This window comes from Symphalangus syndactylus, chromosome 8 (genome assembly GCF_028878055.3).
Source record: "Symphalangus syndactylus isolate Jambi chromosome 8, NHGRI_mSymSyn1-v2.1_pri, whole genome shotgun sequence".
Classification (NCBI taxonomy): Eukaryota; Metazoa; Chordata; class Mammalia; order Primates; family Hylobatidae; genus Symphalangus; species Symphalangus syndactylus.
In genome coordinates, this window is record NC_072430.2 from 82,064,222 (window position 1) to 82,086,828 (window position 22,607).

The following is a 22,607-nucleotide window of genomic DNA, read 5'->3' on the forward strand; positions in this document are numbered from 1 at the left end:
TGAACAGGAAAAAGCTTAGTAAGTTCCAAAAAGTCAAAGGTCAATGTGGCTAGAGTATAGGGAGACAAAGGGAGAGTGAAAGAGGAAGGCAGTGACCAAATGGTGCCAAGTCTCACAGGCCTAGAAAGAGTTATATTTAATCCCAAATGCAATGGAAAACCTTTGAAGATCTTGAAGCAGAAGAATAGCATTGGCCACTATTTAGCACTTAGATTCTCTGCAATTATCTTACCAGTTTACTTGTTCTCCCCCCAACTAAAATATAAAATCTAAGACAGCAGAGATTTTGTCTCTCTTATTTACTGCTTCATCCTGGCATGCATATTATACATGCACAATAATATTTTTTAAATAATTTATTCTTTTGAAAAGATTGCACTGCAATTATGCAGAATACAGAAAAGTTGTTAAGGCCCTAAGGCTCCACATACAACTCTTTGGCATATATGTAGAGACATTTTTCCAAATATATAGAAGAGAGGTACACAAATGTTCACTGCAACATCAATTATGAAAATTAAAAATGTGAAGTCATTTGAATGTTGATCAAGAGAAAAATAAATTATGATCTTGTGGTTTGGTACTGTATTATACAACAATTTAAATGAATAAATTAGAGCTACCTGTATCAACATGAACAAATGCCAAAAACATAATGTTAAGTGAAACAAATAAGCAGCAGTCTGATACCATCTATATAATACCACAATACTTAAAAATAATACTAAATATCATTTATGGATTCAAATGTGTAGCAAAAGTATAAAAGCACGTAAGGGACTAAATTTGTATTAGTGATTACCTGCGGAGAGGAAGGAAGGAAGTGGCATCAGGCAGAAGCATAGAGGAGGCTTCAACTACAACAAGAAAGCTTACTTCTTTAGAAAAGCAATTCAGGGGGGCCAGGCGTGGTGGATCACGCCTGTAATCTCAGCACGTTGGGAGGCTGAGGCCGGTGGATCACAAAGTCAGGAGTTCAAGATCAGCCTGGCCAGCATGGTGAAACCCTGTCTCTACTAAAAATACAAAAATTTAGCCAGGTGTGGTGCCAGGTGCCTGTAGTTCCAGCTAATCAGGAGGCTGAGGCAGGAGAATTGCTTGAACCCAGGAGGCGGAGGTTGCAGTGAGCCAAGATCACACCACTTCACTCCAGCCTGGGCGAGTGAGACTCCATCTCAAAAAAAAGAAAGAAAGAAAAACAATTCAGGAGCAAGATGATGGTTCTCTGGAGTTTGAGTGTAATCTGTGGCACCCAAGGAAGCTGATTTCTGTTGCTTTGAATCCCACTGGTCAGACCTGCCATGTCTCAGCACATCCCTAGAGCCGACCTACCCCAGGATGGTGTGGAGCACAGCACGTTCACCTGCCACCCAGCAGCCATTCTGTTCCCAAGGCTGCGTCTGTCCACTGGACTGGTGACGGGGTTGTCAGTGTTTAGCTCCTGCTTCCAGCTGCTGCTTTGAATCCTTGTTCTGCGATGGACTACTCCCTGGCTACAGCCCTCACTCTCCTTAGTCACCAGGACCTTGAACAAGTTGTTTCAAACTATGTCTATGGAGATGCATCACGGAAAGCTGCCAAGGCAGGCCTTTTGGCACACTTGACTTTAACTTGGCACACCTGACTTTAACTTTTGCCGGGCTTTATGATTTCAACTATCATGATGGGGGCATCTGCAAAGCTGTTGCCATGCTGTGGAAGCTCTGACCTTTTAGACTTAACACCTTAAAAAGTAATTCTTAACACCTTAAAAAGTACTTCTCTTTGCCTCCGCTCTGCCATGCCATTCCACTAACAATAAAAAGGAAGTAACAGATAAGTTCATTGTTGAGACAAAACTCTTTGGTGCAATCACAGCTCACTTTCAGCATCCAAAGTCCTGGGCTCAAGCAATTCTCCTGCCTCAGCCTTCCAAGTAGCTAGGACTGCAGGTGCACACCACCACACCCAGCTATTCTTTTTTATTTTTTGTAGACACAGGGTCTCACTACATTGCCCAGTCTGGTCTCAAATTACTGGCCTCAAGCAATCCTCCCACTTTGGCCTCTTTAAACACTGGGATCACAGGTGTGAGTCACTGCTCCCAGCCCAGAATTTAATATTTGAGGAAAAGTTTGAGAGGATTTGTATTCAAGAAACCGTGCAACTGAGTCCCATTTTCTGGTGAGTTAATGAGATTTTTTTCCCAGAATCAGAGTATAACTAAATATTATGTATGAGCTTTTGCATCTTCATTTACCAATCTCTTAAACAGAATTCAGTTTAATTACTAAATACGTGATCAAACATCTCCTGTATTTTTCCTGATAAGGATAGACAAAGAGAAAGACTGTTAATTCATGCATAAAGACTTTGCAGAAAATTAGACAATATTTAATTTTTGAAAATTTCCCCCTCTGTTCAGTTGATACCAGCTACTGATGGTTCCATGTCCTTGGGAAACATTAAAATTAGAAAAAGCTGATATCTCACACTACTAATTTCTAAATCCTATGAAGAGGAGCTTGGAAAGCTGCTGAATATAGAGAAGTTCCATTTAGGGAAGAAGTCTCCTCTGTAATTATATTAAAATATCAAACATTCTAAATGAAAACTTAATCCTTCAAATATGTTTATTTTACTTGTCCTAAAACAATCTGCCTACAAGTATAAAAGTATAAAAAAAATTGTTATTTTCCCATTTGAAGTTTTCTAATATAAAAATATATTCTATGAAATAAAATTTCTAAAAATAAAATGCTGTAGAATAAAACACATTCAACTCTTTTATGTAAAAAAAAAAAGCCCAATGTGGTAAAATATTAAGATTTTATAAACCTAGATGGCTTATTCTTATCTAAAATTAAGAACTTTGTGGAGGAAGACACAGGATTGAAATAGACCAGTTGGGAAATTTTGGTGGTCCAGGTAAGGTATGAGGATAGTCTGGGTTTAAGAAAAAGGCAATGAGGGTAGACAGAAGTAGACAAATATGTTGGAAGTTGAGTCTGTAGTACTTCCTGATGGATTGGTTGGGAGGGGAGAATAGACAAAAGACAATGAGCCTCAGATTTTAACTTGAGAAACTGGATGGAAGTATCATTTACTGGAATGGGGGAGATTGAGATAAAGGTGAAAGTCTACCTATGAAGAGAGTAGAAGGTTGATAAATCAATTTATTAAACAAGGTGAAGTGCATCTTTGATGAAAATCAGTGGTTCTTCCCCGACTGCATCTGAAAATTAACTTGAGAAAGTCACCACAAATTGAATCAATCATTACTAGGCATTGGTATTTTTTTAAATGTTCCTCTGTTATCCTCAATGAGAATCATTGTCCTAAATGATAAAGACTTTAGTCATTAGTGAGAGCAATAAAATCTATTGATGGGAAATGCCTTAAAATGGGGAGGAACAAGAAGAGTGGTATGTATTCTGGTGGTTGCATATCAATGGTGTTGGCCATGATGGACTGGACTGAAAATCCACTCTGGAGTAGGAATAGCCTGTTTGCCCTTACCTTTGTGATAATCTGCATCTCCGGAGAAGGGTCTCTTACCGACCAAAACTCAACTCTGAGTCTGAGTAGACCAACCATCAAGGCTATGGAGTAGGTTGCTACCCCATTGCTAAAGCATCCAAAGTCGCATGAGAACAGTAGACACTGGGATGCTTTAGCATGACAAGGAGTCACAAAAATGGTCTAAACTCTCCCCACCATCTCCTCACCTCTCTAAATCCACCTGATAAACTGATAAAGAGAAAATGTGGCCTGGAGTGGTGCTTCATGCCTGTAATGCCAGCACTTTGGGAGGCCGAGGTGGGTGGATCACTTAAGGCCAGGAGTTCGAGACCAGCCTGGCCAACATGGTGAAACCCTATCTCTACTAAATATACAAAAATTAGCCGGGTGTGGTGGTAGGCGCCTGTAATCCCAGCTACTCCTACTTGGGAGGCTGAGTCAGGAAAATCGATTGAACCTGAGAGGCAGAGGTTGCAGGGAGCCGAGATTGCGCCACTGCACTCCAGATTGGGCGACAGAGCAGGACTCTGTCTCAAAAACAAAAAGGAGAAAATGTAATTGTATTAATACATGTGGTAAGTATTAATCTTTTAATTTAAAATAAAAGCTAGGAAGAAAGATTTATTCTATTAAGCCTTTGTTTTTTTTTGTCGCGCGCGCGCGTGTGTGTGTGTGTGTGTGTGTGTGTGTGTGTGTGTTTTGAGATGGAGTTTCCCTCTTTTTGCCCAGGCTGGAGTGCAATGGTGTGATCTCTGTTCACTGCAACCACCACCTCCCAGGTTCAAGTAATTCTGCTGCCTCAGCCTCCTGAGTAGCTGGGATTACAGGCATGTGCCACCATGCCCAGCTAATTTTGTGTTTTTAGTAGAGATGGGGGTTTCACCATGTTGGCCAGGCTGGTCTTGAACTCCTGACCTCAAGTGATCCACCCGCCTTGGCCTCCCAAAGTGCTGGGATTACAGGCATGAGCCACCGCATCCAGCCTCCATTAAGTCTTAATGGTTTTAAAAAATAATGCATCTTAGGCCATGCTTTGTCTGTGTCTTCATTACACTACTTATAAGATAATTCTCATAAATTAACTCAAAACTTGATAAAATCAAATTAATCTAATCTAATGGGAGATCAGAATTGCTGATACAATTATGCACCTTCCTAACATATACATAAATCTGTAGATTAATCTTCCAATTAAAAACAATCAAGAAAGCTGAGTCCCAAATCGAGGCATAAATTAATTATAGTAGATGAAGAAAATTAGGAAAATAATTAGATAAAGGAACATGTTACTCTGATATTATAGAAGGAAGAAAAGTTTAATAATAGATGAAATTTAAAAATAGATTTAACTAGCCAAGTAATCACCACAAATGAGTATAATAGTAGAGGAAACACAGAGCATTATGGAACACACAGCAAGGTGCCACAACTAGTCTAAGGTCAGACAATATCTCCCAAAGAAAGTGAAGTCTTTAAGGTGATTCCCACAGGATCAATAGGAATTATCCAGAAAAAAAGGAGAGAAGCATTAGGGAGAGGTGGAGGAGAGCGTCCCAGAAAGAGGGAATAGTATGTCTAAAGTTCAGAAGCAATAAACGCTGGTTAATTTGAGGAACAGAAAGAAGTTGAAGATGGCTCTTGTGGGAAGTGTCAGACATAGGGTAGGAAAGACAGCTGGAGGCTGATGAGAAGGTGCCTAGTAACTAGGTGTAGAATTGTAAATTTATCATAAAGGAAGCAAGGGGTCACTAGAGAGTTTTAAGAAGGTGAGTGGGAGTGATATGACTGAGTCTTCATTTTAGAAAGACTGCTGTGGCTACATGTAAAGAATGGATTGGAAGCAAGAGGTCCAGGTGACAGATGAACCATCTCTGGGCTGGGATGGTGGTTAGTGGTAGTAGGAGTGGTGGAAAATGGACTGAGTTGAGAGATATTTAGGAGGTAGAATGAATAGAACTGATTCTATGCTGATTAATTTGGAAGGTTGTGAAAGTTAGAGAAGTAAAAATGACTCCATATTTCTGGTGCAGGTGTCTGGGTGGGTAGTGGGATGATTCACTGAGTGAGGAACACAGTGAGGAACAGATTCTGGGGAATATGAGTTTCGATGTGGACATTTCAAGGTTTAGTTGACTGTGGGTCAACCACGTGGTACAGATGCTCAAAAAGAAGTTTGACAGATTTTGATATGGATACAGACATAGATGATTTTTTTTTTAATTTCAGGAAAAGGACTTGGAATGGACAGTAAAAATTGTCTAGGTAAGGATGGGAATTTTGCCTAACAGCTTTTAAGCCCAGGATCTTCAGAAAGTCATCACGATCACCAGCAGAGCTTCACAGAAGGCCAGGTAAGGAGGAAACAGGACTAGTAAGAAGGCAAAAAATGTGCTTGTTTCTGAAAATGGAAACTTGAATAGGAAACTAACAAATGCCTCAAGGATTATAATGAAATATCATATGGAGAATGGTGCCCAATTTTTACTCATCTCCCTTAGGACAAAAGAACAAGAAATGATCTACAACAGGAGAGATTTCTAATAAATTAAGGTAAAGTAAGGTTGTTAAAATTTGAAATGAGCTGTTATAATTGTGGTAGACTCTTATTGCTTTGAGTATTTTTATGTCATAATACTTTTTCTATCTCAGATATTGTAAGTATAACTGCTCTTGAGAAGTGCAGAAATCTTTTCCATGCCTTTTATGCAGATCTGTCTTTTGTATATAACACGCAGCTATGATTTTTAACCTTTAAAAGACAAAGTCACAAGGCCAAGAGCAATTTTTACTTCTCAGTGAAGGAACTGACCTGTGCCTCCTTCATAGAGAACAGTAATTGGATACATTTCTGACCCAGGATCTTGCACTTGCAAACCCATCTGCAAGTTTCTGAGTTGAATGTGGTGCCACGAAGGACACCCAGAAAAAGGATTCCCACCTTCAAGATCCACAAAGGCTGTGAAAAGCAACCTCTGAACTCAGCTTTCATGTCTTTGGGAAAGAGTTATATTTAATACGCTCAAGAATCCCAGCCAGCCCCAAAAAAACATACTTTAGAGGTACGAAAGAAGCCTCGAAGCAAAACAGATCCATCTTCTCTTTCTACTTTCTCAGAGAAACCACTGGAGGCTCCCTAAGGCAAGATTCAGAGTTGAGAATCTTATCCAGGTCCCACATTCATGGCAAAGATGGGTCGCCTAAGATCTCTTTTATTCCCTCTGTATTTAAGGACTCTATCCCCAATACTTTATAGTAATATTTTCCAGTACTCATGATTAAGCCAAGAACTAATCTTGACCAACGTTTAATCTACAAGGGTGATTTTTAAAAACCAGAATCTTGAATCTACCTTAGGTCCTTCATAGCCAAAATGCTCAAACTGTTCGAGTCTAAGAGTGTCCACATGATGTAATTATGTTTCCTGAACACACTTATGAGGAAATATGTAATGACAAAAGCCCCTATTAATTCCATAACACTTTCAAATTTGTCTTTGAGTTCCAAAATATAGCTCAAAAATTATAAAGTTATAATTGTAAATTGTGGAGAAGATTATAGAGAAAAATTAGAAAGAAAGTAGAGAGAAAAGGTGAAACAAGATATGCATGTATATAAGGTATTCTTCGGCCTACAGACACTTAGACATACATAGGAATAGAACAGAGGTTGGCAGTCCTTGTTAATACTGGAATCACCTGGGACCTTTATAAAGTACTGATGTTTTAGCCCCGCCCCAACCAATTAAATCACAATTGGTAGGGGGAGGGGCTCTGAAGGGGATCTGACTTCTGGCTGTTGGTCAGGGTAGGGTTAAGAACCACTGAATTAGAGGGTCACTTAACAAATCCAAGGCCTCATCAGACGCTCACGCCTGTAATCCCAGCACTTTGGGAGGCTGAGGTGGGTGAATCACCTGAGGTCAGGAGTTTGAGACCAGCCTGGCTAACATGGTGAAACCCCGTCTCTACTAAAAATACAAAAATTAGCTGGGCATGGTGGTGCACACCTGTAATCCCAGCTACTTGGGAGGCCGAGGCAGGAGAATTGCTTGGGCCTGGGAGGCAGAAGTTGCAGTGAGCTGAGATTGCACTACTATACTCCAGCCTGGGCAACAGAGCAAGATTCTATCTCAAAAAAAAAAAAAAAAAACAACAAAACAAAAAAATCCAAGGCCTCTGGGGTCTGAAAACAACAGGTTATAAACCATTCTTTAGAGCTTTAGCTTTTGTTTTATTTTGTCTTTCCATCCACTTTCCCTGAAGGCTTAATGAACTAGGCCTGCATACCTTTTTCAACATCACATTAGCCCACTGCCCTACCAAAAGATTCAGAGAAAAAGTTCAGTCTCATATTTCAACTACATCCTCTTTCAAATGCCTTATGGAGTTGTAATGTAGAGAAACGAATGGAAATAAAAAACATAAAATGAATAATCCATTGAAACACAAACCAATAGATTGTCAAACTTTCTGAAGCTCAAAAAATTGCTTTTATTGGTATATCATTTAGTAATACTCATTTAATTCCAATTCATAAAATCATCTCCTTACATTTATGACTTATCAGTAGACATCACTTATTTTCCAGAAAATGCTTGGAAGGCAAAGCTTTCGAAAATTGATTAGTCTTTAATGACTTGAAATATATTATTCTGCCTTTCTTGATAGAAAGAAGAACTAATCGTTCTGAATTGATGGAAGACTTGAGATTACATTGAATAAAAACAAAGACACAGCATGTGGCAACTACATAGCTCATTATTTAGGCCTCCTAATTTGATATTTGCTGAGAAAAAGTGAAAAATTATCATTGTTGTTCTTAATATGTATTTGCAGAATTTCATTGCTGTATGGTAAACAAAAAGAATCTCCAAATTCTTTCCTAAAGAGTTCTAAATAGTACAAAAGATTACCAAAAATTGTTTCTAAAGCTTCACTCTTTTATGGACCTGAAGTGGTGTAGTTGGAAGTGGAGTATTTTGTACATTCACACAGGTAAGCTCTATTTGCTAAATGTTTAAAGGGCATACCTTTACTTAAGTCTTTCAAATAGAATTGGTGGTTGATAGACACCATCAAATAATTTGATATGAAGTTTCAAAACAGTTATTGTGATTATCATGTTGTTTGGGGCATTATCCCTTTTTTTAGTCATGTTGCTAAAGTAAACGTTGTTTGCTCATCTTATTTCCCTCTGTTCTTCCTTTCCTAGTTGGCACTTTTCTTTGGTCCTGTCTTATCATCATGACTATTATTATTTCTCTTTATTACAATAAATACAAATACAAATCTCAAGGCAAAATACACAAGAGAATGAAGACCCACACCACACTTGAAACCGAAGTGCAACTGAAGTAGTAAAAAAGAAAATGATGAATTCTTAAACAGCCCAGATACCTATTACAGTAAGTCTGCAAATATATTGTACCTGGAGTTAAAATGCAACCTCATGCTCTATAAGCTTTATTGTGTATAATGAAAATGTCTAAGAAAAGGCCAGTACCTGAAGAAAGAGCTATGGGAAGGGTCAGCTAACCAGAAGGCACCTTTTTTTCTGGCACAGTGAGACCATCTAAGAACTGCAATCAATCAGGGAAATGAGGCTCTAAGGTAAAACCAGGAAGGCCAGGCAGTCTGCACATAAGGGGAAGGGAATTATCAGCACAAAGCTGTGATTCAGACACCAGACAAACAGTCAGAAAGTAGAGAATACAGAGCAAGCCAAGGTCAAGACAGTGATGCATGAAAAGCTGGGTCCAGGTCAGAACAACAGATCTAACAGTGAGACATTGGAGACTTGGTCTCATCCATTCATCAGAACCTAACACAGGCTACCTCCAACAGAGAGCTTTGGAATTCTTCCCACTGAAGACAACTAAGACCACCCGAAAAGTGGCCCCAAAATGTAACTGATACGTAGGCAGCTATCTCAATCACATGCTGATCCTTCCCACATTTATATAGCAAATACCATAATTTATAGAGGCATAGTAATATGTTATATTTTAATTACATAATTTGTTTAGGTTTTATTGTTAATATGCAGAAGTTACAATTCCTCTTTGACAAAAGTTTAATGTTAAAAAGTAATTTTTGACCGGGCACGGTGGCCAACACCTGTAATCCCAGCACTTTGGGAGGCCGAGGTGGGCAGATCGCTTGAGGTCAGGAGTCAAGACCAGCCTGGCCAACATGGTGAAACCCCGTCTCTACTAAAAATACAAAAATTAGCTGGGCGTGATGGTGGGAACCTGTAATCCCAGCTACTCAGGAGGCTGAGGCAGGAGAATCACTTGAACCCAGGAGGCGGAGGTTGCAGTGAGCCAAGATTGCGCCACTGCACTCCAGCTTGTGCAACAGAGCGAGACTCTGTCTCAAAAAAAAAAAAAAAAAAAAAAAGAAAAGAAAAAAGTAATTTTTTAAAGTCTGCCTTTTAAAGATTTTTAGGTTTCAAATGTTTTAAAAACACATTTTTAAATAAAATGTCTATAGAAATAAGTGTATTTAGTTATCAAAAGAGTATTATTTCAAATCAGTCAGAAAATTATGGATTATTCAACTAGTTATATATTTGGGAAAAATAAGTTAGACTCCTATCTCACATCAGACATCAAAATTAATTTCAAGCAGAATGAAGACTTAAATGTACTCATCTCTTAATAAATTGCAAGAGTCAAACAAAAAATTTACTCAAACCCTGCCAAGACATATTTCCTATTTTAACATGAAATACTATAGTATTAATCATTTAAGATTTTTAAATAAAATGTGTTTTTAAAAATGTTTTAAAAATGTTTCAAAACATTTTAGGTCATACTTTCTTGTGAGAACATGATGATACAAATACAGCGAGTACCTGATTTTAAAATCTATTTCAAAGCAACAATAATTAAAAATGTTCTAAAAATGGAAAAATTGATGAACGAGAACAGAGATCCACATATATGCCTATATATGTATATATACATGTGGAAATAAATGTCTATAGAAATAAGTGTATTTAGTTAATCAAAAGAGTATTATTTCAAAGCAGTCAGAAAATTATGGATTATTCAACTAGTTACATATTTGGGAAAAATAAGTTAGACCCCTATCTCACATCAGACATCAAAATTAATTTCAAGCAGAATAAGGACTTAAATGTACTCATCTCTTAATAAATTGTAAAAGTAAAACAAAAAATTTACTCAAACCCTGCCAAGACATATTTCCTATTTTAACATGAAATACTATAGTATTACTCATTTAAGATGCCAATATCTAGCTTTATTGAAAGGACCAGTGAAATGTCTACTTTTATACATTGCTAATGAGAATATAAATTAGTGCAATAAATATGGAGGGCAATTTGGCAAGAATTAACAAACGTCTTTTAAAAATTTTTATACTCTTTAATAATTTCATTTCTAGGAATTTATGATAAGGAAAAATTGAAAAATATCTACATATTCAAGAAGAAATGGATTATATTATGATACAAACATGCTACCACTAAAAAAAGTGTTAGAATTTATTTTACATGTTATAAGTGGTTTTATTATGACATGAGAAAGTTACATGAAGAAAAGTGGTTTAGAAATCAGTAAAATTAGCATAATTTCCTAAGGGTGATGAAATTACCATCTAAGCACAATAGTTTCAAAAGTGCCCTCCAAAAACATAGAAGCCATTATGCTACTGAATTGTCAGTAAAATAGATAGGCAACATACACCAGATGACAGCCATCAAGCTGGAGGTGGGTCAATATTCATAAATAATTTATCTCTATGAAAAACCATAGCACTCTATACTTTCAGCAAGATATAAGCGAGTCCAAGCTAGCAACCCAAATGGCCCTGGCTGTTTTTTTAAGCCACTATCATCCTAGCTAAAAAAACTCTTATCATAAAAGGTCCAATTGACCTACTACCCAGAATGCCAAAGGAACTTGGTGGTATTGCCTGAAAATCACAAAGAAGAAAGAACAGAAAGACTGTCAAGATACTATAATTGGGCAATGTTCTGATATGTGAAATGGATGGATTTTTCAACTCTCTCAGATTCTGACCTTCTCCACATTTAATGTGAAATATCACAGACTCTTATGTGGCATAGCATATATAATCTTGGAAAACATCCTGATTTTCCAAAAGAATGAATACTATCAACTAAAAAAAAACTCAACAAACTATTAAACCAGTAAATATAAGTTTGTAAAAGATTGCTGTGAACAAGTCCTCCAGCCACAGCAGTGTGTTCCACCACTGAAAGCCCAGGTTAGAAAAAATCAGGCATCTTCCATGGGAAAAGGACTTGGAAGCAGCTTAACACTACTTCCCACCAACCTTCCAGGTGGATCCCTGGAGCTGGTTGGTTCCATACACATTCCCTTCCCCACTATAGGTCCCTGGATCCCTGAAGCCTCCTTCTCCATTCCCAGGCCAGGCTCTCCATTTCCTTGGTGTTCACCCTAGCTTCAGCTACAAATAAGCAACAATGCCAAGAGTACCTGGACTCCTTGCAGAAGTTATATGGTCACATGTTCCATCAAAAAAAAAAAAAAAAATTGGGACTTGAATCTCTTGCCCTATAATTTGAGAGTGGGAGTGACATACCAAACTGAAGGTGTCAACCTGTGGGGAAGTCATTCAGAGGATGGATCCCATCAGCAGGAATCATTTGTAAATAATCCGGATAAATACAAGTGTGCCTTTCCTTAAATAAAGCACCAAAGTACTTTCACATAAATGTTTGTGAGTAGGAGCCCTCTAGCCAGACACACTGGAGAAATGAGTCGGCATGTTTATTGGCACTCTCATCTAAGCTATTCCACCTTGGATAGAGTTGATCAGCCCCTCTTAGACCTGTTCTCTTGCCTGCTGCCTTGTAACACGTCATTTTCTTAGCCAGCTAGCAAAATGCTGCAGTGGTTGTTTTATGAACTAATTCAAGCACCTGGAATAGCCAGCTAATTAGACCATTCATATTTTTCAGGTTTGGGTTTTGCTGGGCTAGAAAGATCTGATATATCAGCTAGCATTTACTCTCATGCAAATAACAGGGTCAGGAATCATTCTATAAATCTCAATTCATTTCTGAGGTGTTCCAGTAAAATAAGCAATCAATTTAACCAACTGGAATTCTTCACTTTAGGATCTGCATAGTACAGAACAACAGAAGCAGTAGAAATTGCAACAAGCCCTAGGCTACCAAAGTCTATAAGATTCCTAGATACTCCTTCAGATGGAGTTTCAAAAACAAATTGAAAAATTTCATAGCTTCCAAGTCCCTCTGCCTTACTGAAGAAAGGTTATCTTACAGGCATCATTGGATATTGTCTTCCCCACCATAAGCCACCCATCGGCATGCTCACATACATCTGATACATCTAGCTACACTGCACCCAACAACAAGAGATTTCATATAATTAGTTCCATGATTGACATGAAAAGTTTATGAAAATTCACCAAAAGCAAAGTCATCAAGTTAGACAATTTGAAATCACCATGTCAAATAACTGATATCATGCAGAAAATATAATTTAACTCCAATGCACTTTAGTTAGGAACAATAATAAAAAGATAACTAGTGTAATCAAATATTTAAACATTTAGAATACATTTCTGAATTAACCATCAATCAAAAAATTAAAATAGAAGTTATAAAATACTTAGAAAATACTAAGAAAAATAATGTCTAACTATACAAGTACCAGGATGATTACACATCATATATCAAAACCGTGGTCCACAGTTAAAGAGTTCTTAAAGGTTCTGTCATAAATGCTTACCTCAGGAAAAAAAAATGTTTGACAATAATTATCTAACCATAAGGAGTTAGGGAAAAAGAACAGCAAAATAAATTCAAGAAAATGGAAAAAATAATACATATAAGAGCAAAAGTTAATGAAAATGGCAGGAAATATATAATGAAGACAATTGCTAGGGTTTAAATGATTTTCCCCCTCAAAACTCATGTTAAAATTTAATTGCCTTTGTGATGATATTAGGAAGTGAGACCTTTAAGAAATGTTTAGGTCATGAGGGCTCTGCCCTCATGAATACACTCATATCATTATCACTTGAGTGGGTTCATATTGCAGAAGTGGGTCTGCCTCTCCCCAGCACTCTTTGCCTTCTCACCATATGATGCCTTCTACCATGTTATGCCACAGCAAGAAGGCCCTCACCAGATGCAGACATCATGATCTTCGACTCCCTGGCTTCCAGAACTGTGCACTAATAAATTTCTGTTTGTTATAAATTACCCAGTCTATGGTATTCTGTTATAGCAGCACAAAACTGACTAAGACAAGAATTAACAAGTTCAAAAAAAGAATAACATATGAAAATCTCTAGAGAGAATAATCAAGAGAGATAAGAGAGAGGCCTTATATTTTAAAAACTCAGGAATAAAATGGGGCTAAAACTATAGTTGCTATAAAGATTAAAAAAATATAATGGTGTTATGAACAACTTTGTGCCAATAAATTTGAAAAGTTAGATTAAATAAATAGATAAAAACTTATCCAAAAAATCTTTCAAAAAACTGGAGAACATAAAGAGTCCTATAAGCTTTAAAGAAATTGAATCAGTACTTTAAAATATTCCCATTAAACATGCACACACATCCTTAGATCCAGATAGATTTCTAGGAAGTTCTACCAAACATCACAGCATTGGGCAATTCTAATTTATTACAAACTATTCTACATAATGGAAAAAGAAAGACCATTCTCCCAGTGCATTTGTGATATAACTTTGCTTTCAAAACCGACAAGGTATTCTAAGAAAAAAAAAAAAGGCTGGACACAGTGGCTCACACCTGTAATCCCAGCACCTTGGGAGGCCAACACAGAAAGATTGCTTGAGCCCAGGATTTTGAGACTAGAGTGGGCAACATGGTGGAACCCTGTCTCTATAAATATTTTTAAAAATTAGCCAGGCATGGTAGCACGTGCCTGTAGTCCCAGCTACTTGGGAGGCTGAGGTGAAAGGATCACCTGAGCCCAGGAGGTTGAGTCTGCAGTGAATCTTGTGATTGTGTCACTGCACACCAGCCTGGGTGCCAAAAAAGAAAATATAAAAATATAGGCCAGTCTTGCTTATGAATGGATATAGATGCAAAAACCCTAAAACCCAAAATTTTTGTGAAACAAATCAGACAATGTATAAAAAAAGATAAGTTTTTATGACCAAGTTGATGTTTCCTAGGAATGCAAGATTGGTTTAATATGAGATCAATTAAAGTAATTCACCACATTAACAGTGTAAGGTAAAAAAGTTCATATCTTTATAAAGGCAGAAAAAGTTAATAAAACTCTGCATTCTCTTATTATTTTAAAAATAATAGCAACAACCTCCTTAGCAAACTGGGAATAGAAGCGAACTTTCTTAACCCAATAAAGGGGATCTCAAAAAACCCACAGAAACCTCATACCTAATGATTAAACTGAAAGCATTTTCTATAAACTCAGTTTCAAGACAAAGAGACCTGTTATAATCAGTCTCATTCTACATGATACTGGAGGTTCTTGCACAGTAAGGAGGTAAGAAAAAGAAATAAAAGGTGAAGGATTGTAAAGAAAGAAAACCATCATTATATGCAGATGATATGATTGCTTACACAGAAAATCTTTAACAAGCTACGGATAAAAATTTAAATAAGAGTTGTTGGATTCCAAATTGATAAACAAAAGTAAATTGCATTTCTAGATAACACAGAAATTCACTAAAAATATAATTTTTTAAATATACTGTTTAAAATATCAATAAATATTTTTAAATACCTAGGATACAATATAGCAAAGAATGTGTAAGACTTTTACAGTGAAAACTAAAAAAAAAGTCTTAAAAGACATTAAATCCTTGAGGAATCGCCACACTGACTTCCACAATGGTTGAACTAGTTTACAGTCCCACCAACAGTGTAAAAGTGTTCCTATTTCTCCACATCCTCTCCAGCACCTGTTGTTTCCTGACTTTTTAATGATCGCCATTCTAACTGGGGTGAGATGGTATCTCATTGTGGTTTTGATCTGCATTTCTCTGATGGCCAGTGATGATGAGCATTTTTGCATGTGTTTTTGGCTACATAAATGTCTTCTTTTGAGAAGTGTCTGTTCATGTCCTTCGCCCACTTTTTGATGGGGTTGTTTGTTTTTTTCTTGTAAATTTGTTTGAGTTCATTGTAGATTCTGGATATTAGCCCTTTGTCAGATGAGTAGGTTGCGAAAATTTTCTCCCATTTTGTAGGTTGCCGGTTCACTCTGATGGTAGTTTCGTTTGCTGTGCAGAAGCTCTTTAGTTTAATTAGATCCCATTTGTCAATTTTGGCTTTTGTTGCCATTGCTTTTGGTGTTTTACACATGTAGTCCTTGCCCATGCCTTGTCCTGAATGGTATTGCCTAGGTTTTCTTCTAGGGTTTTTATGGTTTTAGGTCTAACATGTAAGTCTTTAATCCATCTTGAATTAATTTTTGTATAAGGTGTAAGGAAGGGATCCAGTTTCAGCTTTCTACATATGGCTAGCCAGTTTTCCCAGCACCATTTATTAAATAGGGAATCCTTTTCCCATTGCTTGTTTTTGTCAGGTTTGTCAAAGATCAGATAGTTGTAGATATGCAGCATTATTTCTGAGGGCTCTGTTCTGTTCCATTGATCTATGTCTCTGTTTTGGTACCAGTACCATGCTGTTTTGGTTACTGCAGCCTTGTAGTATAGTTTGAAGTCAGGTAGCGTGATGCCTCCAGCTTTGTTCTTTTGGCTTAGGATTGACTTGGTGATGTGGGCTCTTTTTTGGTTCCATATGAACTTTAAAGTAGTTTTTTCCAATTCTGTGAAGAAAGTCATTGGTAGCTTGATGGGGATGGCATTGAATCTATAAATTACCTTGGGCAGTATGGCCATTTTCACGATATTGATTCTTCCAACCCATGAGCATGGAATGTTCTTCTATTTGTTTGTATCCTCTTTTATTTCATTGAGCAGTGGTTTGTAGTTCTCCTTGAAGAGGTCCTTCACATCCCTTGTAAGTTGGATTCCTAGTTATTTTATTCTCTTTGAAGCAATTGTGAATGGGAGTTCACTCATGATTTGGCGCTCTGTTTGTCTGTGATTGGTGTACAAGAATGCTTGTGATTTTTGTACATTGATTTTGTATCCTGAGACTTTGCTGAAGTTGCTTATCAGCTTAAGGAGATTTTGGGCTGAGACAATGGGGTTTTCTAGATATACAATTATGTCATCTGCAAACAGGGACAATTTGACTTCCTCTTTTCCTAATTGAATACCCTTTATTTCCTTCTCCTGCCTGATTGCCCTGGCCAGAACTTCCAGCACTATGTTGAATAGGAGTGGTGAGAGAGGGCATCCCTGTCTTGTGCCAGTTTTCAAAGGGAATGCTTCCAGTTTTTGCCCATTCAGAATGATGTTGGCTGTGGGTTTGTCATAAATAGCTCTTATTATTTTGAGATATGTCCCATCAACACCTAATTTACTGAGAGTTTTTAGCATGAAGGGTTGTTGAATTTTGTCAAAGGCCTTTTCTGCATCTATTGATCTAGAACTAGAAATACCATTTGACCCAGCCATCCCATTACTGGGTATATACCCAAAGGACTATAAATCATGCTGCTACAAAGACACATGCACACATATGTTTATTGCAGCACTATTCACAATAGCAAAGACTTGGAACCAACCCAAATGTCCAACAACGATATACTGGATTAAGAAAATGTGGCACATATACACCATGGAATACTATGCAGCCATAAAAAGGATGAGTTCATGTCCTTTGTAGGGACATGGATGAAACTGGAAACCATCATTCTCAGTAAACTGTCTCAAGGACAAAAAACCAAACACTGCATGTTCTTACTCATAGGTGGGAATTGAACAATGAGAACACATGGACACAGGAAGGGAAATATCACACTCCGGGGACTGTTGTGGGGTGGGGGGAGGGGGGAGGGACAGCATTAGGAGATATACCTAATGCTAAATGACGAGTTAATGGGTGCAGCACACCAACATGGCACATGGATACATATGTAACAAACTTGCACATTGTGCACATGTACCCTAAAACTTAAAGTATGATAATAATAAAAAAAAAATAAAAGACATTAAAGAAGATTAAATTGGAAAAATATATATATCGTATTGTTGGATAGGAAGACTGACTCTCATACATCAGTAATTCCCCCTAAACTGACCTATAACTTCAGTGCAATTCCAATTGAAATCCTATCAGAGTGTGTATGTGTGTGTATGTGTGAAACTCAACAAGCTGATTATAAAACTGACATGAAAGAATAAAGGGCCAGCTGAAGTCACGACCCTCCTGAGGAAGAACAAGGCATAGCGGTTGAGGAGAAGATTCACCCTACTAGATATTAATACTTTCTATAAGCTACAGAGATTAAGGCAGTGTGATAGTAATAAAGGCATAGATTAATAGACCAACAGAATAATAGAGAGCCTAGTGACAAACCCATGCACATATAAAAAATGGATTTATGGCAAAGCAGGCAGCACAGATCATGAGAAAAGATGAACTACTCAATAAATGACCCTAGGTCAATTGCTTATTCAAATAGAAAAAAACAAAATTGTATTCATATCCCACACCCTAACACAAAAAAAGGAATTACAATTAAGCTAAATACTTAATATGAAAACAAATTTATAAAAATTTCCAAAGACACTATAGGAGAATATTTTTCTTCATACCCTGTTTCAAGAATAAGAACAAAAATGCAAATTTCTATAAGACCAATAAATCAAGTTGTATTAAAATTAAGGGCTTGGGCTGGGCGTGGTGGCACGTGCCTGTAGTCCCAGCTACTGAGGAGGCTGAGGCAGGAGAATTGCTTGAACCCGGGAGGCAGAGGTTACAGTGAACCAAGATCGCATCACTGCACTCTAGCCTGGGCAACAGAGCGAGACTCTGTCTCAAAAAAAAAAAAAAAAAGAAAAAGAACTTGGGTTTTCCATTAAGAATGAAAAGCAACAGTGCACCAGCTCTGCTAAGGGACAGAATGCCTCCTCAGTGGGTCCCTGACCCCTGTGCCTCCTCACTGGGAGAAACCTCCCAACAGGGGTTGTCAGACACCTCCTACAGGAGAGCTCTGGCTGGCATTAGGCCAGGGCCTCTCTAGAATGAAGCTTCCAGAGGAATGAGCAGGCAGCAGTCTTTACTGTTCTGCAGCCTCCACTGATGATACCCAGGTGAACAGGGTCTAGAGTGGACTTCCAGCAAACTGCAGCAGACCTGCAGAAGAGGGACCTAATTGTTAGAAGAAAAACTAACAAATAGAAAGTGATAACACCAACATCAACATAAAGGACCCCCACACAAAAACCCCATCCAAAGATGATCAGCCTCAAAGATCAAAGGTATATAAATCCATGAAGTTGAGAAAAAAACAGTGTAAAAAACAACTGAAAATTCAAAAAACCAGAATGCCTCTTCTCCTCCAAATGGTCACAACCCCTCTCTGGCAAGGGCACAAAACTGGATGGAGAATGAGTTTGGCGAACTGAGAGAAGTAGGCTTCAGAAAGTGGGTAATAACAAACTCCTCTGAGCTAAAGGAGCGTGTTTTAACCTAATGCAAGGAAGCTAAGAAACTTGATAAAAGGTTACAGGAACTGTTAACTAGAATAACCAGTTTAGAGAGGAACATAAATGACCTATTGGAGCTGAAAAACACAGCACGAGAACTTCCTGTAGCATACACAAGTATCAATAGCCAAATTTATCAAGTGGGAGAAAGAATATCAGAGATTGAAGATCAACTTACCGAAATAAGGTGTGAAGACAAGATTAGAGAAAAAAGAATGAAAAGGAACAAACAAAGCCTCCAAGAAATATGGGACTATGTGAAAGGACCAAAACTATGATTGATTACTGTAACTGAAAGTGACAGGGAGAATGGAACCACTTCAGGATATTATCCAGGAGAACTTCCCCAACCTAGCAAGACAGGCCAACATTCAAATTCAGGAAATACAGAGAACACCACTAAGATAACTCCTCAAGAAGAGCAACCCCAAGACACATAATCATCAGATTCTCCAAGGTTGAAACAAAGGAAAAAATGTTAAGGGCAGCCAGAGAGAAAGGTCAGGTTACCTACAAAGGGAAGCCCATCAGACTAACAGTGGATCTCTCTGCAGAAACCCTACAAGCCAGAAGAGAGTGGGGGCCAATATTGAACATTCTTAAAAAAAAAAGAAGTTCTCAACCCAGAATTTCATATCCAACCAAACTAAGCTTCATAAGAAGAAATAAAATCCTTTCCAGACAAGCAAATGCTGAGGGATTTTGTCACCACCAGGCCTGCCTTACAAGAGCCCCTGAAGGAAGCACTAAATATGGAAAGGAAAAACCGGTACCAGCCACTGCAAAAACACACCAAAATATAAAGACCAATGACACTGAAGAAACTGCATCAACTAATGTGCAAAATAACCATGATGAAAGGATCAAATTCACACACAACAATATTAACCTTAAATGTAAATAGGCTAAATGCCCCAATTAAAAGACACAGACTGGAAAATTGGATAAAGAATCAAGGCCCATTGGTGTGCTGTATTCAGGAGACCCATCACACGTGCAAAGACACATAGGGTCAAAAAAAGGGATGGAGGAATATTTACCAAGCAAACGGAAAGCAAAAAGAAAGCAGGAGTTGCAATCCTAGTCTCTGATAAAACAGATTTTAAACCAACAAATATCAAAAAAGACAAAAGGGATCAATGCAACAAGAAAAGCTACCTATCCTAAATATATATGAACCCAATACAGGAGCAACCAGATTCATAAAAGAAGTTCTTAGAGATTTACAAAGAGACTTAGATACCTGCACAATAATAGTGGGAGACTTTAACACCCCACTGTCAATATTAGACAGATCAATGAGACAGAATATTAACAAGGATATTCAGCACTTGAACTCAGCTCTGGACCAAGTGGACCTAATAGACATCTACAGAACTCTCCACCCTAAATCAACAGAATATACATTCTTCTCAGCACCACATAGCACATATTCTAAAATCAACCACATAATTGGAAGTAAAACACCCCTCAGCAAATGTAAAAGGATGGAAATAATAACAAACAGTCTCTCAGACCACAGTGCAATCAAATTAGAACTCAGGATGAAGAAACTCACTCAAAACCGCACAACTACATGGAAATTGAACAACCTGCTCCTGAATGACTACTGGGAAAATAATGAAATTAAGGCAGAAACAAAGAAGTTCTTTGAAACCAATGAGAACAAAGAGACAACGGACCAGAATCTCTGGGACACAGCTAATGCAGTGTTGAGAGGGAAATTTATAGCACTAAATGCCCACAACAGAAAGTTGGAAAGATCTAAAATCAGCACCCTAACATCACAATTAGAAGAACTAGAGAAGCAAGAGCAAACACATTCGAAAGCTAGCAGAGGACAAGAAATAACTAAGATCAGAGCAGAACTGAAGGGTCAGAGACAAGAAAAACCCTTCAAAAAAATCAATGAATCCAGGAGCTGTTTTTTTTTAAACATTAACAAAATAGATGGACCACTAGTTAGACTAATAAAGAAGAAAAGATAGAAAAATCAAATAGACACAATAAAAAATGATAAAGGGGATATCACCACTGATCCCACAGAAATACAAACTACCATCAGAGAATACTACAAACGCTATTACTCAAATAAACTAGAAAATCTAGAAGAAATGATAAATTCCTGGACACATACACCCTCTCAAGACTAAACCAGGAAGAAGTCAAATCCCTGAATAGACCAATAACAAGTTCTGAAATTAAGGCAGTAATTAATAGCCTACCAACCAAAAAAAGCCCAGGACCAGATGGCTTCACAGCCAAATTCTACCAGAGGTACAAAGAGGAGCTGGTGTCATTCCTTCTGAAACTATTCCAATCAATGGAAAAAGAGGGAATCCTCCCTAACTCATTTTATGAGGCCAGTATCATCCTGATACCAAAACCTGGCAGAGAGAGACACGACAAAAAAAGAAAATTTGAGGCCAATATCCCTGAATATTGATGTGAAAATCCTCAATGAAATAGGGCAAACCAAATCCAGCAGCACATCAAAAAGCTTATCCAACATGATCAAGTTGGCTTCTTTCATGGGATGCAAGGCTGGTTCAACATACACAAATCAATAAACGTAATCTATCACATAAACAGAACCAATGACAAAAACCACATGATTATCTCAATAGATGCAGAAAAGGCCTTCAATAAAATTCAACAGCCCTTATGCTAAAAACTCTCAATAAACTAGGTATTGACGGAACATATCTCAAAAAAATAAGAGCTGTTTGTGACAAACCCATAGCCAACATCATACTGAATGGGCAAAAGCTGGAAGCATTCCCTTTGAAAACCAACACAAGACAAGGATGCCCTCTCTCACCACTCCTATTCAACATACTATTGGAAGTTCTGGCCAGGGCAATCAGGCAAGAGAAAGAAATAAAGGGTATTCAAATAGGAAGAGAGGAAGTCAAATTGTCTCTGTTTGCAGATGACATGACTGTATATTTAGAAAACCCCACTGTCTCAGCCCAAAAACTCCTTATTGCTATAAAGAGAATAAAATACCTAGGAATACAACTTACAAGGGACGTGAAGGACTTCTTCTAGGAGAACTACAAACCACTGCTCAGGAAATAAGAGAGAACACAAACAAGTGGAAAAAAATTCCATGCTCATGGATAGGGAGAATCAGATCATGAAAATGGTCATACTGCCCAAAGTAATGTGTAGAGTCAATGCTATTCTCATCAAGCTATCATTGACTTTCTTCACAGAATTAGAAAAAAACTACTTTAAATTTCATATGGAACCAAAAAAGAGCCTGTATAGCCAAGACAATCCTAAGCAAAAAGAACAAAGCTGGACGTGTCATGCAACCTGACTTCAAACTATACTATAAGTCTACAGAAACCAAAACAGCATGGTACTGGTACCAAAACAGATACATAGACCAATGGAATGAACAGAGAACTCAGAAATAACACCAAACATCTACAATCATCTGATTTTCGACAAACCTGACAAAAACAAGCAGTGGGGAAAGGATTCTCTATT

At 37.6% G+C, this 22,607-nt stretch overlaps 1 protein-coding gene and 1 pseudogene across 2 annotated transcripts in view; one reads left to right on the forward strand and one right to left on the reverse strand.

Moving 5' to 3' along the window:
* Nucleotides 1–22,607, reverse strand: part of PDE11A (phosphodiesterase 11A) — a 443,979-nt gene that overhangs the window by 384,915 nt on the left and 36,457 nt on the right. The gene's annotated exons all lie outside the window — the stretch shown is intronic.
* On the forward strand, nt 1,215–1,707 carry LOC129488103 (succinate dehydrogenase [ubiquinone] cytochrome b small subunit, mitochondrial-like; annotated as a pseudogene).